The sequence below is a fragment of the Papio anubis genome, chromosome 6 (genome assembly GCF_008728515.1).
Source record: "Papio anubis isolate 15944 chromosome 6, Panubis1.0, whole genome shotgun sequence".
NCBI lineage: Eukaryota > Metazoa > Chordata > Mammalia > Primates > Cercopithecidae > Papio > Papio anubis.
This window is the reverse complement of record NC_044981.1, coordinates 160,690,283-160,702,651: the sequence shown is the minus strand read 5'-3', so window position 1 is coordinate 160,702,651 and position 12,369 is coordinate 160,690,283. Positions and strand designations below refer to the sequence as shown.

At 40.8% G+C, this 12,369-nt stretch overlaps 1 long non-coding RNA gene across 1 annotated transcript; it reads right to left on the bottom strand.

The window, feature by feature from the left end:
- Window positions 1–4,164: 4,164 nt before the first annotated feature.
- LOC103884132 lies at window positions 4,165–9,616 on the bottom strand. The gene is made up of 3 exons (XR_646636.3): window positions 9,418–9,616; window positions 7,802–7,890; window positions 4,165–4,438 (listed from the first exon to the last, which is right to left on the bottom strand). It is a non-coding gene; the product is annotated as an uncharacterized LOC103884132 (long non-coding RNA).
- Between the last annotated feature and the right edge of the window lie 2,753 nt (window positions 9,617–12,369).

The following is a 12,369-nucleotide window of genomic DNA, read 5'->3' as shown; positions in this document are numbered from 1 at the left end:
CTGAATTATTTTATTATTTTATTTTATTTTATTTTAAGAGGCAGGGTCTTGTCCTGTCACCCAGGCTGGAGTACATTGTTGCCATCATAACTCGCTGCTGCCTCAAACATCTGGGCTCAAGCAATCCTCCCACCTCAGCCTCCTGAGTAGCCATGCCACCATGCCTGGCTAATTTAATTTTTTTTTTTTTTTTTTAAATTGTAGACATGGGATCTTGCTATGTTGCTCCGGCTGATCTTGAACTTCTGATCTCAAGTGATCTTCTTGCCTCAGCCTCCTAAAGTGCTAGGATTACAGGAGTGAGCCACCAGGCCCAGCCCTAATGTTTTGTTTGGTTTGGTTTGGTTTACTCACTTTCGTTGGGGGCGGGGGGGTCTACCTGCTTCTACTATTTGCCTGAACTTAGTGTAAGTAAAACCCCCATGAATCCTCTGCGGCTTCTCATGAAGCCCCATTGAGGTCTTCCGCCGAGCTCTTGATTTGGAGGACTGGGTATTGATGCTGCGTATTTTCTGTCCAGCTGTGTAATTACCTGAGGGGATCTAAGCCAGGAGACAGCTGAGGCCCGAGAGGCTTTGTTTCTGTGTTTTCCCTCAGAATTTACTGAGATTCTGCTCCATAGGTCAGCTCCCAGGTGAGGGACTGGCCTTTCCCATGGAAAATCAACCCCCACATTTGAATGTGTTTCCCTGCTTTTGAGCTGTGAAGCTGGTGATGACAAAAGAAATTAGTAATGCCCCCAAACCTGTGGACATTTGGTTTTGTGAGTCAGTGTGTATTCTTTCTCTGGTCACCTTTGATCTGAGACTGCAAAGAATTATGGCAAATCTTGGCTCTCTTCCTTCGGAAGCCAAGTCAGAGAAAAAATTCTATGCTATGTTTGGCTGTATTTGTTTTCTTTTTCTTCCACTGTCTCTGCTGACACCCTACACAGGGAAACTCAACAGCACAGGGTACGCCTTCCCATCCCGTGGTCTGTGTGTCTCTCCCTCCTAGTTAAGGGGGCCATAGAGTCTTCATAACCTCCTGCATTGAACCCCTGCCTGACCTCAACACTGCACCATGCTGTGTCCGGAATGCTCGCCACTCATCCAAACTGTATGCTTGCAAGTTTTCAGTTTCAGAGTGAGGAATTTTGCTTTATTCTTAGTTCCTTGCATTCATGTCTGAGGACATTATTTTTGTGGGTTGAAGAGAAGAGCCAGAGGAGTTTGCAAACATGTAATTTAGCTGACATATTTCCCAGAAGTTCTTGTCATAATCGTTTACATTAACTCCATGTGAGCAGATCTGACTCCATAATAAGCAATTTGAATATATGCATGACCATAGTAATCACTTATCTCCAGGGGTCCTTTAGTATAAATAGATGACACCTTCTCTGAAGTCATTTTGGGAAGAACTGGAGAAAGAATTCATTTGACTGAAAATCTAAACACTTAAATAAGTAAAAGCAGAGGTTACTGGTTTTTAAATCATGCAGTCATAGGCACTATCCTCATGTTTATCAAATAATGTCTAACAATTATATTCAGATAATTGTACTTACTTCCAGCACATGGGTAGAAGATTTGAAACATGTCCTTGTGAGGATAATTGGAATTTTTCTTAATACAAGATTTAGCCTTAATTATCTACATATATTTATATGGCCCTTATTACTGCTAACAACAGAGGATCTTATCACTTCCTACCTGTGCAGAAAGATGCAGAACAAAGGCTAGAAGATTAGCACATGAATTTTTACTCTGTTCACTTCAAGGCAGAGTTACCGATTTGACAGGTGATAGAGTAGTTTATGTTTTCTGAGATCCTTTCTAATTATTATTTTGATGTATACGTGTGCTTCAAAAATGCAATGTAAGTACCTAACTGTACAAGGTATCAAAAAGATATATTTGCCTGACTTTTGGCAAATTGTTAAACAAACGCTTTCCCAAGGACCAGATCACTCTTCTAAATCATTTCTCCTAAAGCTCCCTTCAAGTGCCCCTCCCTGCCATGTATGACAAATTCAACAAAACGAGCAAGTTAATGCCTTTTTTCTATCTGTAAATGTTGAGATTGAAATAGACTGACTTAAATAGCAGCATTAATTTGGTGTGCTCTGGGAGATTAATGTAAGTGAGCCCTACTTCTCAAGGACCACAGCAATTAGGTTAAAGAGTGTTATGAGTAGAATCACCCAGGTGAGAAAGACATTCAAGAAAAGTGGCTGGCTATTACTTCCTTAGAAAAAAGAAACTACGGCCAGGCGCAGTGGCTCATGCCTATAATCCCAGCACTTTGGGAGGCTGAGGCGGGTGGATCACCTGAGGTCAGGAGTTCAAGACCAGCCTAACCAACATGGCAAAACCCCGTCTCTATTTAAAAAAAAAAAAAAAAATTACAAAAAACTAGCTGGGTGTGCAGGAGGCACAGGTTGCAGTGAGCCGAGATCCTGCCGTTGTACTCCAGCCTGGGCGACAAGAGAAAAACTCTGTGTCAAAAAAAATAAAAAGAAACTAAGAGATACTGTTCATCCTGTTGTGGAATTCAGAGGGCAGACAAATTGGTCTATGGCCCTGCCTCTCAGTTTCCCAAATGTGGAGGAGGTAATACTTCCCTACTAGTAAATACACAACTATACATTGTATGAACCACGGAAAAAATGTTTAAGGTCTTGATTAAAGCAAAACCAGGAATTTAGTTAAACCGTGTTTTGAAACTGGTTTTGTAGCTATATCAGATGAAACCAGAAGTTATGTTTAAGAAATTCTGTTTAGGCCGGGTGCAGTGGCTCACGCTTGTAATCCCAGCACTTTGGGAGGCCGAGGTGGGTGGATCACCTGAGGTCAGGAGTTCGAGACCAGCCTGACCAATATGGTGAAACCCCGTCTCCACTAAAAATACAAACATTAGCCTTGCATGGTGGCGTGTGCCTGGAGTCCCAGCTACTCGGGAGGCTGAGACAGGAGAACTGATTGAACCCAGGAGGCGGAGGTTGCAGTGAGCTGAGATCGCACCGCTGCACTCCAGCCTGGGTGACAGAGCGAGACTCCTCGGTCTTGAAAGAAAGAGAGAAAGAGAGAAAGAGAGAGAGAAATAAAGAGAAATTCTGTTCAGAAGTTATTATATTACACTTAAGTGTTTATGTGTTCAGGTCTGTGCTAGGCAAGATACAAGCAATATAATGAATTGAAACCCAAGCAATATAATGAATGAAACTTCATATAAATATTTATTCTTTCTCTTCTGAGCCCTCCTTTGGGTTTTGGAATCTGTGGATTTCGCATGCATGGAGGATAGGGATGAGCACAGAGAGGTCAGGTTACTTTCTGTTTGTGTCTGTGTGACTCAGCCCTCTCTTTTCTAGTTTCCTAAGTGGACGCAACAAGAGGCAAAGCAAGATTTCAAAAACAAAACTGTAAACATATCTCCTCTGAAGAGTATTCTTGGCATAACCTAGTTTCCGCCGATGTTAACAGAGCGTTTCATAGTTTGCAAAGCTTTTTAACATAGGTATAGTCTTGTCCCATATCTATGTATGTATATAATGTCCTATGAACACAATTTGAGCTGGACGGGGTTCGTGTTCTGACTCCAACACACAGATGAGGGAACTGAAGCCAAAACCTCAGTCTGAGAAAATGGGCAGTTGGAAGGAGGGACCACAGAGGTCCCCTGACTGCAAGTTCCTGCCTCATTCCATCAAACTTCATGGTCTTCCCTGGTTTGAACACCCACATCTATAAAAGCTTTCCAGAGGGCTTCTCAGGTCTAAGAGGAGAAAACGTAATCTATACCCTCTCTCTTTTGATCTCATCTAATACTCTCCTTTAAATACCAAGGTATTAGCAGATAAACCATGTGGAAATGGGTAAGTAGATGAATTGCTTCTTGCACTGCATTACTTGAGGGATTGCAATGGATTAAAATTTCATCATTTATCTTCCCCAGCCCCCAAACCCCAGAGTTATTTTTACCATTTCATTTAAGCCAAGCGGATATGCTTACATGACTTATACTCTTTGGCTATAAAATCCATTTGCTTTGTCCATTATACTTTCAGAATGATTGATGCAGTACAAATACATAATAAAAACTAATAATTACACAGAAAAAAAAAAATCTCCTGCCTAGTTAAGGCCAAACTTAAAGTGAAATGCAATGAACACATTTTAATAGTTTTTCTTATCATTGTTTTTTATTAACATGTTAGAATTCCCAGGGCTTTTCCAGGACAGAAGAACGACTGGATTGGCTGAGTGAGTTACACACCCAACCTTGGGTGAGGCCATCTGTGTTCATGCTGAGTGCCACATTCACTTCTCCTCTCCCATGGATTTTTACTGAATAAATAATGCCTTGGGGATACTGTCCTTACCAGAGTCCTTTCAGCAAAATGACTTCTCCGGCATTTCAGGAGGAAGTGTGGACACTGTTTCCTCTGATACCTCTGCGATAAAGACAGCATAAAGAAATCAACAGGTATCACACTGTTGGATATATATGCATAAATCTAGGTGTTTTGCAGTCATCCTCAGCCTTGAAAGTGGAGTGAGAATGGACGTCATCTCTCTTACATGCTTGCATTTAACATTTCCCAAAAATTAATGAGTCATGCAAACAGAAAATTTTTTTCTAAGGCAGAATGAAAGTGGAAGATAGGAAATGTTTTCATGCTGGCATTCTGATTTATTGTCGATGAGGAAATAATTCTGGGTAAACTCACTGCTTTCAGACAATATTGTATACAGAAAGGAATTAACCAAATATGGACTTAAAATAGGCACCCAGTGGCTCACGCCTGTAATCCCAGCACTTTGGGAGGCAGAGGCGGGCGGATCACGAGCTCAGGAGATCGAGGCCCTCCTGGCTAACATGGTGAAACCCCGTCTCTACTAAAAATACAAAAAATTAGCCGGGCGTGGTGGCAGGCGCTTGTAGTCCCAACTACTCGGGAGGCCGAGGCAGGAGAATGGCTTGAACCCGGGAAGCGGAGCTTGCAGTGAGCCGAGATCGCGCCACTGCACTCCAGCCTGGGCGACAGAGTGAGACTCCGTCTCAAAAAAAAAAAAAAAATAGGTACCCAGAACAACTGTAAGTACCTCAGTTATGTAGACATGACATAACTGAGCCCCATGACAGCTGGAAGCCATACAGCAGCAGGAAGTATATATAATTGAAATTTAACCTCGCCGTTCTATATGGTTTGGATTCTTGTCCCCTCCAAGTCTCATGTTGAACACGATCCCCAGGGTTGAAGGTGGGACCCAGTGGGAGGTGTTTGTGTCGTGGGGAAGGATCTCTTATGAATGGTTTGGTCCCCTCCCCGTGATTATGGGTTCATGAGAGAGCTGGTTGTTTAAAGGGCCTGGCGCCTCTCCCTCTCTTGCTCCCTCTCTTGCCATGTGTTGCACTGGCTCTCCCTTCGCCCTCTGCCATGATTGTAAACTTCCCAAGCCCTCATAGAAGCTGAGCAGATGGCGATGCTGTGGTTGTATAGCCTGCAGAGCTGTGAGCAAATGAACCTCTTTTCTTTATAAATGACCCAGTCTCGGGTATGCCTTTAGAGCAATGCAAAACTGACTCACACACCATTATTCTCTCCCAATATCCTTTTTGTTTTTCCTCTTGATTTAGACCTAAAGGTTTCCTGGCCCCTAAAACTGTCTGACTAGTAGATTTCTAGACTGGAAGAAAGCATTTCAAGCTAATTCTCTATGAAAAGTAACTCTGGAATCTCTACCTCCCTTCTGTTTCTAACACCCATTCTGTATACATGAGTAGTATGGTCAGGTCCCTGTCATTCCATTTCTTTGGAGACTATCCTGAGTTTCTACAGGGAAATTTGAAATACCTTATATGGATGTATTTCAGAGCCTACATCTGCCACCTGATTAACGCCTGCTCTGCATCTGCCACCTGATTAACAGTGAGTTTCATCAGGAACACACTTGCCTTACTAGTAAGAGAATGTGCTGTAAGGGGGGCAGGTTAAAAGGTCTCTCTTGCTCTTTTACTGTTTTGAGTTATTTCATTGTACGTTCACTTTAATTTAAGCTTTCCTCTTCCTAGGAAAATTACTATCAATTTCTACAGTTCTTGAGAAACCACTCCCAAGGGTGGGGGAAAAAGCTTTCTTCCTTCCTAAGTGCAATTTACTTTCAAGTACTTTATAGGTCGGTAGGCTTGACACTCAATCTGCAATTTGTCTTTTTCACAAATGTTAATTTCAAGTATTTGCAAAAGTTGTGTATTTTGGGAAGCACTCATACATTTTTAAAGCAGCCGGCAACAACAAAAGGAAATCACCTGTGTCTGTAAATATAGCTGCTGTTGCTGTCACAGATTCAGTAACAAAAAGAAGAAAAACAATTCCTTTTCATCCCTGCCAGAAGATTTTCGAGTCTTGAGCATTTTTTAAGGAACAGTATAATGAGTTACAATTGCAGTCCTTGTGCCCAAACGTTAAGTCTCCGTGGTACCTGGAAATGAAGGCACTGCAGAAACAATCCTCCAAAACTAAGGAGAAATCAGCTTCACATTTTTCCCAAAAAAGAGCTCTGCTGTTTCTTTCTTTCACTCGCAAGAGACGGAGAGGCAGAATGGATTGAAGAGAGAAGACTAGCTAATTTGGGAGAACCCAAAGATCCCAGGTAGCATGTCCTTTGCTATAGTTAAAATACAAGAAGCAGAGCTGTGAGCTCACTAAAGTGTTCACCTCCAGCCTTGAATTTGCAAAGGCACTAAAAAGAGAAGTTACTATTTTACTGCCATTGATTCAGTGCCGTGATGAGATTCCGGGTTATTGCCGGATTTATTATACAGGGGTAAACTCAACTAGTAGCTAAATTTAGAGAACTCTCTTGCTCTAATTTAGCATTTATGACCTGTCACAAGTGTACTTTGTTCATCTTTTAATGCATCACCCAGAAATATAACTTCTCATTAAAAAATTTATTAATCTCACTACATGGTAATATAGCCGAAACAGTTAGAATAAATATGAAGTATGCATAAAATGCTGGTGAGCTGTCGCCAATTAAACAGCTGAAGCATTAATATTGTTTTCCATGTTAACTGTGTCTGTAATTAGGTAGGTTTGGGGAGTCTGCTCTTAAGGCTTTCTACCTTTTCTTCCCTTAGTAATCTGATGTTCTAAATTCACAAGTACTTAGACTTTGATAAAATCAATATTCCTACAGATGAAGAGTCAGTTTACAGGATGAGGGAGGAGGACTCTTCAAGTGGCCATCACAGGAGGTGATGCCCTTGTTCCCTCGTCAAGACCTATATAAGTAACTGGCAAAAATAAATAAATTGAAACAAAGCAAGTGTTCAATGGTAAGTATACATAAATACTATGGAGCTATTAAAATGAATATATAAATTAAATCTCTACCTGTTAACTGGAATTTTTTTTTTCTTTTTTTTTTTTTTTTTGACAGAGTCTCACTGCTATCACTGAGGCTGAACAGCAGTGGCTTAGTCTAAGCTCACTGCGACCTCAGCTTCCCAGGCTCAGGTGATTCTCCCACCTCAGCCTCCCAAGTAGCTGTGACTACAGGTGCATGCCACCACACCTAGCTAATTTTTTGTATTTTTTTGTAGAGATGGGAGACTCAGCATGTTTTCCTGGCTGATCTCAAAAATCTGGGCTCAAGCAATCCTCCCGCCTTGGCCTCCCAAAGTGCTGGGGTTACAGGTCTAAGCCACTGCACCCAGCGAACCTGAAGAATTTTAAAGAAATTTTTATTTAGCAAGAAAAGCAACATGGATGTAATACACTGCATTCTAGTAAAACGTTGGTCCTCACCCCGACCTGCCTTCATACATTTGGATGTCAGCATGGGCGTGTGGAGCAGCAGTCAAGGACAAATGTTTCAGGTTTGAGCTGGCCAAAAGCTGAGTGAAGGGAGGAAGGAACAAAGATAAGCAACACAGAAAGAATAAAGCCACTAAAACAGGAAAACTTTCATGACGCAGTACCACTTGTGTAAAATTGCGCATGTGTGCACATACACATAGATGTGTGCAGACATATTTGCCAAAATAGTCACTATAGTTATCTTAAGGTGATACATATTTAGGCACTGTTTCTTTCTTTTGATATTTTTCTGTATTTTTTTTAAATCAGCTGCATTATATATTAAAACAAACGATTATTTCACTGTGACAAAAATAACATAATAAATATTCTCTTTTAGCAAACTTCTGTTGCTTGGGCATCTTTATAAGTGTAATACATAATCAAATATGTAAAAATAGAAAATGATCCAATAGCCAAAAATATCTGCATCTTTAGTCCAAATATGCAGACGTCTCCAAACTTTTATTATAGCACAGGGAGTTCTCATGAAAAGTACCTAAAGCATAAATTTAATATCTGGTTATTTTGGTCATTTGGAGAAAGTCAGTCATTATAACAAAAGCAAAGGTAGATAAGATGGTATAGGTTTGAACATGTACATGGTATTCAGTAAAATCAACAGTCAAATGCACACATGCACACACACCTACATACAAACATGTATGAAAACACTGATTCAAAAGTGAGGACCATAGAACTATACACCCTTACTTCTCAGGTGTGTTTCTTAACTCTCAAGGGCCAAAACTTCCTTATCTGTGAATTTGCAGGCGGGAACAAAATCAATGATTTTCATACCAAGCTGTTTCATGGAAGTGCTTAAGGAATTTTATAAACCTTTCCGTTTAAACCAAGTTTGACTAGTTTTAGAAATGAAAATAATAAAAACAGTATCACAGGAAAGTGTCGTTTGTTACAATTTAGCAAACTAAAGGCCATTGACACATAAACTTGCACTGGTCAATTAACTCATTTTTTATAGGATTCAGGAATTGTTTTTCCAAATGTTTTCCTGTGATATATTCAAAATCCTTGTAAACCTATCGTTGTCAGACAGCTTGTAGCCCTGTACGAGTCCTTTCTTTCTCTTTGTTATTACACCTATGTCAAAATGCACAAAAGTGCACTATCTACCCCGCGGGTGCCAGGCACTGCTGGATGCTGGGCTCAGGTCACACCATGGCACAATGGCAACTTTTCATAACAGCAAATACAGCACATGGGCCCTGTTCAGAATTTCAGAACTTAAAATCAACAAGGAAACTTTAAAGATGAGTCTCAGTAAACACATACATTAAATGTAAATCACATACATTGAGTTGATTAAATTATTACCATATTAGGAACTTAAGCTGAAGTGTTAGCAATGGAACTAAAACTTAAGTTGCATAACAAATCAAATAGAAGCGAATGGTTTAAATTTTCAACAGATATTGACTAAGGAATCTGTGGTTTAAAAAATAAGATTCCTAAACATCTCAAAACGTCAGAAAATACTTTGAAGCCTATTTTCTGCCAAGTAATATGAATGTATTAACTGGTTAAAGAAAATAGTTACTGACTTTCTCCAATTTGAACAGTTTCCAGGTGAGAAATGCAGAGGTTTTGGATACCATACTCCCCTGCTCTAAGAGACACTTTTCGTTTTCATATTTGAAGATCCCTGTCACCAGGATTCATCTCACAGCTGATGGTGCCCTCCCTCGGCTGTCGGCTTATGCATAGGCACCCACGGGGCTCACCAGTGTCCCTGGTTATTCTCTCTTCCCTGGACGTATAGAACAAGTCAACATAACCACCTCTCTGATGTCAGGGGTTGCTCGGAGACCCACTTTGTCCAGTGGGATACGTGGAGCGGCCGTATCCACAGCTTCAGATGGGAGCTTAGATTTGCGCTTCCAGAGCCCAGGCTTCATCCGCTCAGTGGCCAGCACTGCACAGGCAGAGGTGAGCCGGGGAGCCTCTGGCTGGCTTTGAAAATGATGTCACGTATCACCCAATCCTAGAGTTCAGCCTCTGCAAAGCTTCTGCATTTAACCCGTTGGACAATTAGTCAGTTTCAGAACTACTTCTACTGCTTTGTTAAGGGTAATAATAAGACAACCACGGGCCGGGCGCGGTGGCTCAAGCCTGTAATCCCAGCACTTTGGGAGGACGAAACGGGTGGATCACGAGGTCAGGAGATCGAGACCATCCTGGCTAACACGGTGAAACCCCGTCTCTACTAAAAAAAATACAAAAAACTAGCCAGGCGAGGTGGTGGGCGCCTGTAGTCCCAGCTACTCGGGAGGCTGAGGCAGGAGAATGGCGTAAGCCCGGGAGGCGGAGCTTGCAGTGAGCTGAGATCCGGCCACTGCACTCCAGCCTGGGCGACAGAGCGAGACTCCGTCTCAAAAAAAAAAAAAAAAAAAAAGACAACTATGACTGTCCGGGAAGGAGGGAGAAGTAGAAAGAAGAGAGACAGAGATTGAAATAGCCTCAGCTTTGTAGAGGGAAAGGAAGCACTGATAGCATGTCATGCTATTTTCTTGGCTGGGGAAAAAAAGCAATTTTAGATTCAACAAATATATTTTTTTAAGTTTCTACTATGTGCCAGGCACTTGGTTGGGTTATAGGAATATAACAGTGAGATATGGAGGTCATTGGTTTTCTCACAGACCAGAGAGTGCGTGAGGAAAGATGGGTGGTTAGAAGTCACATATGTCCTGTGATAAGCACTGTGCTGGGGGAACAAGAGCAGGAGCCTCGCCTACAGGGAGTGGGTGCCAGGGGCACGTCCTAGGAAAGCCACTATCACACAGAGACCCGCAGGAAGAATGCTGGTGCTAAAGGGAGATAGAAGGAAGATTTCTATCAAAGGGAAGTGGACATAGACTTGACGAGTTAAAAAAAAAAAAAGGAAAAAAGAGTATGGTCCTTTTTGGAACTGGGTTGCGAGAACCCACAGTATAGGGAAGACATGGATGGTTGTTAAGTGGCTCAGCTGTCAAGAGAGAAATCTGGTTTAGATGCAAATGACTTAGGTGCATTGACACTAGACTTTTTAAAACTCTCCCAGAGTTTCAGATTTCAAAGAAAAAAGTTTGTGAAGCAAATTTAAAGAAAAATGTATCTCTCTAGGGAATTGCTCAAAGATGAATAAAGAAGTGAGTTTTAAAGTTCCTTATAATCTACAAAGAATGAAAGCAGATCATTTCCCAAGCTTAAGTTGATGATAGACTTTTTTAGTAACTCTCAATCAAAGGTATGCCACACTGAAACAACACAGTTCTGCCTATCTTAGTCCTAATTATCTTAAATTTCAGAAACTGTTGGATGCAATAATTCTAGGAAGTTTTTTCAAATAAGATATAGTAACAGTATAGTGGAACTAGAAGTTTGAAAGCTGATTAATACAATTGGCAACTGCTACTTATTCCGAATTACCCCTTAGATAGTTGTGAGTTAACCACATCTTAAAAGTGCATACCTTTTGCATATTAATATATGACTGTCCCCAATCCTAGTTAGCATCACTTAAAAAGTAAAAAGTGTGACTATGAAAATTGCTTTACAATTGTGAGCTACCAGAAAGTGTGAACTTTGCATAATTTCTTTTACAGATTTTGATATGATATTAAATATTTAATGATTACTTTTCCAGAATGATAATACAATTAGGTGATAAAATCATAACAAATCTAAACCACAGTCACTAAATGAGCTGCTTTCAGCTAATAATAACAAGTGTGAAAGGAGTCAGCAAATTTTGAGAAGCTGATTAATAACATCATTAGCAACCAATATTGACAATTGGCAATTTCAAACTTTAGCTAGCAAAAGTGTATTTGCAGGTCTTCAACAAGGTAGAAATCAGCTTAGCAAATATTCAACAGAACCACAAATTGTTTTATTGAATCTTTCTTTCTTTCTTTCTTTCTTTCTTTCTTTCTTTCTTTCTTTCTTTCTTTCTTTCTTTCTTTTCTGAGGCAGAGTCTTGCTGTGTTGCCCAGGCTGGAGTGCAGTGGCGCAATCTCAGTTCACTGCAACCTCTGCCTCCCAGGTTCAAGCAATTCTCATGCCTCAGCCACCATGCTATAGCTGAGATTACAGGCGTGTGCCACCATGCCCGGCTAATTTTTATATTTCTGGTAGAGACAGGGTTTCACCATTGGCCAGGCTGGTCTTGAACTCCTGACCTCAAGGAATCGGCCCTCCTTGGCCTCTCAAGTGCTTGGATTATAGGCCTGAGCCACTGCACCTGGCCAAGTTTTTCATATAACATATTTTAAAAGAGATTATATCTTTTGGTAATGAAATCAGATAGACCCATAGGCCTCAAATCCAAAATACCATCAAAATCCCCTAGGAACTCATTTCAAATGTAAATTCTAGGACTTCAGAAGATGGTACTTATTTCTCTCATCAATTTGTATGTCTTCCTGACAGAATACATTACAGATTAAAACAGACACACACACGCACACACAAGGAAAACAGTCAAACAGTACAAATTCCAATGGTGGACCAGAAAT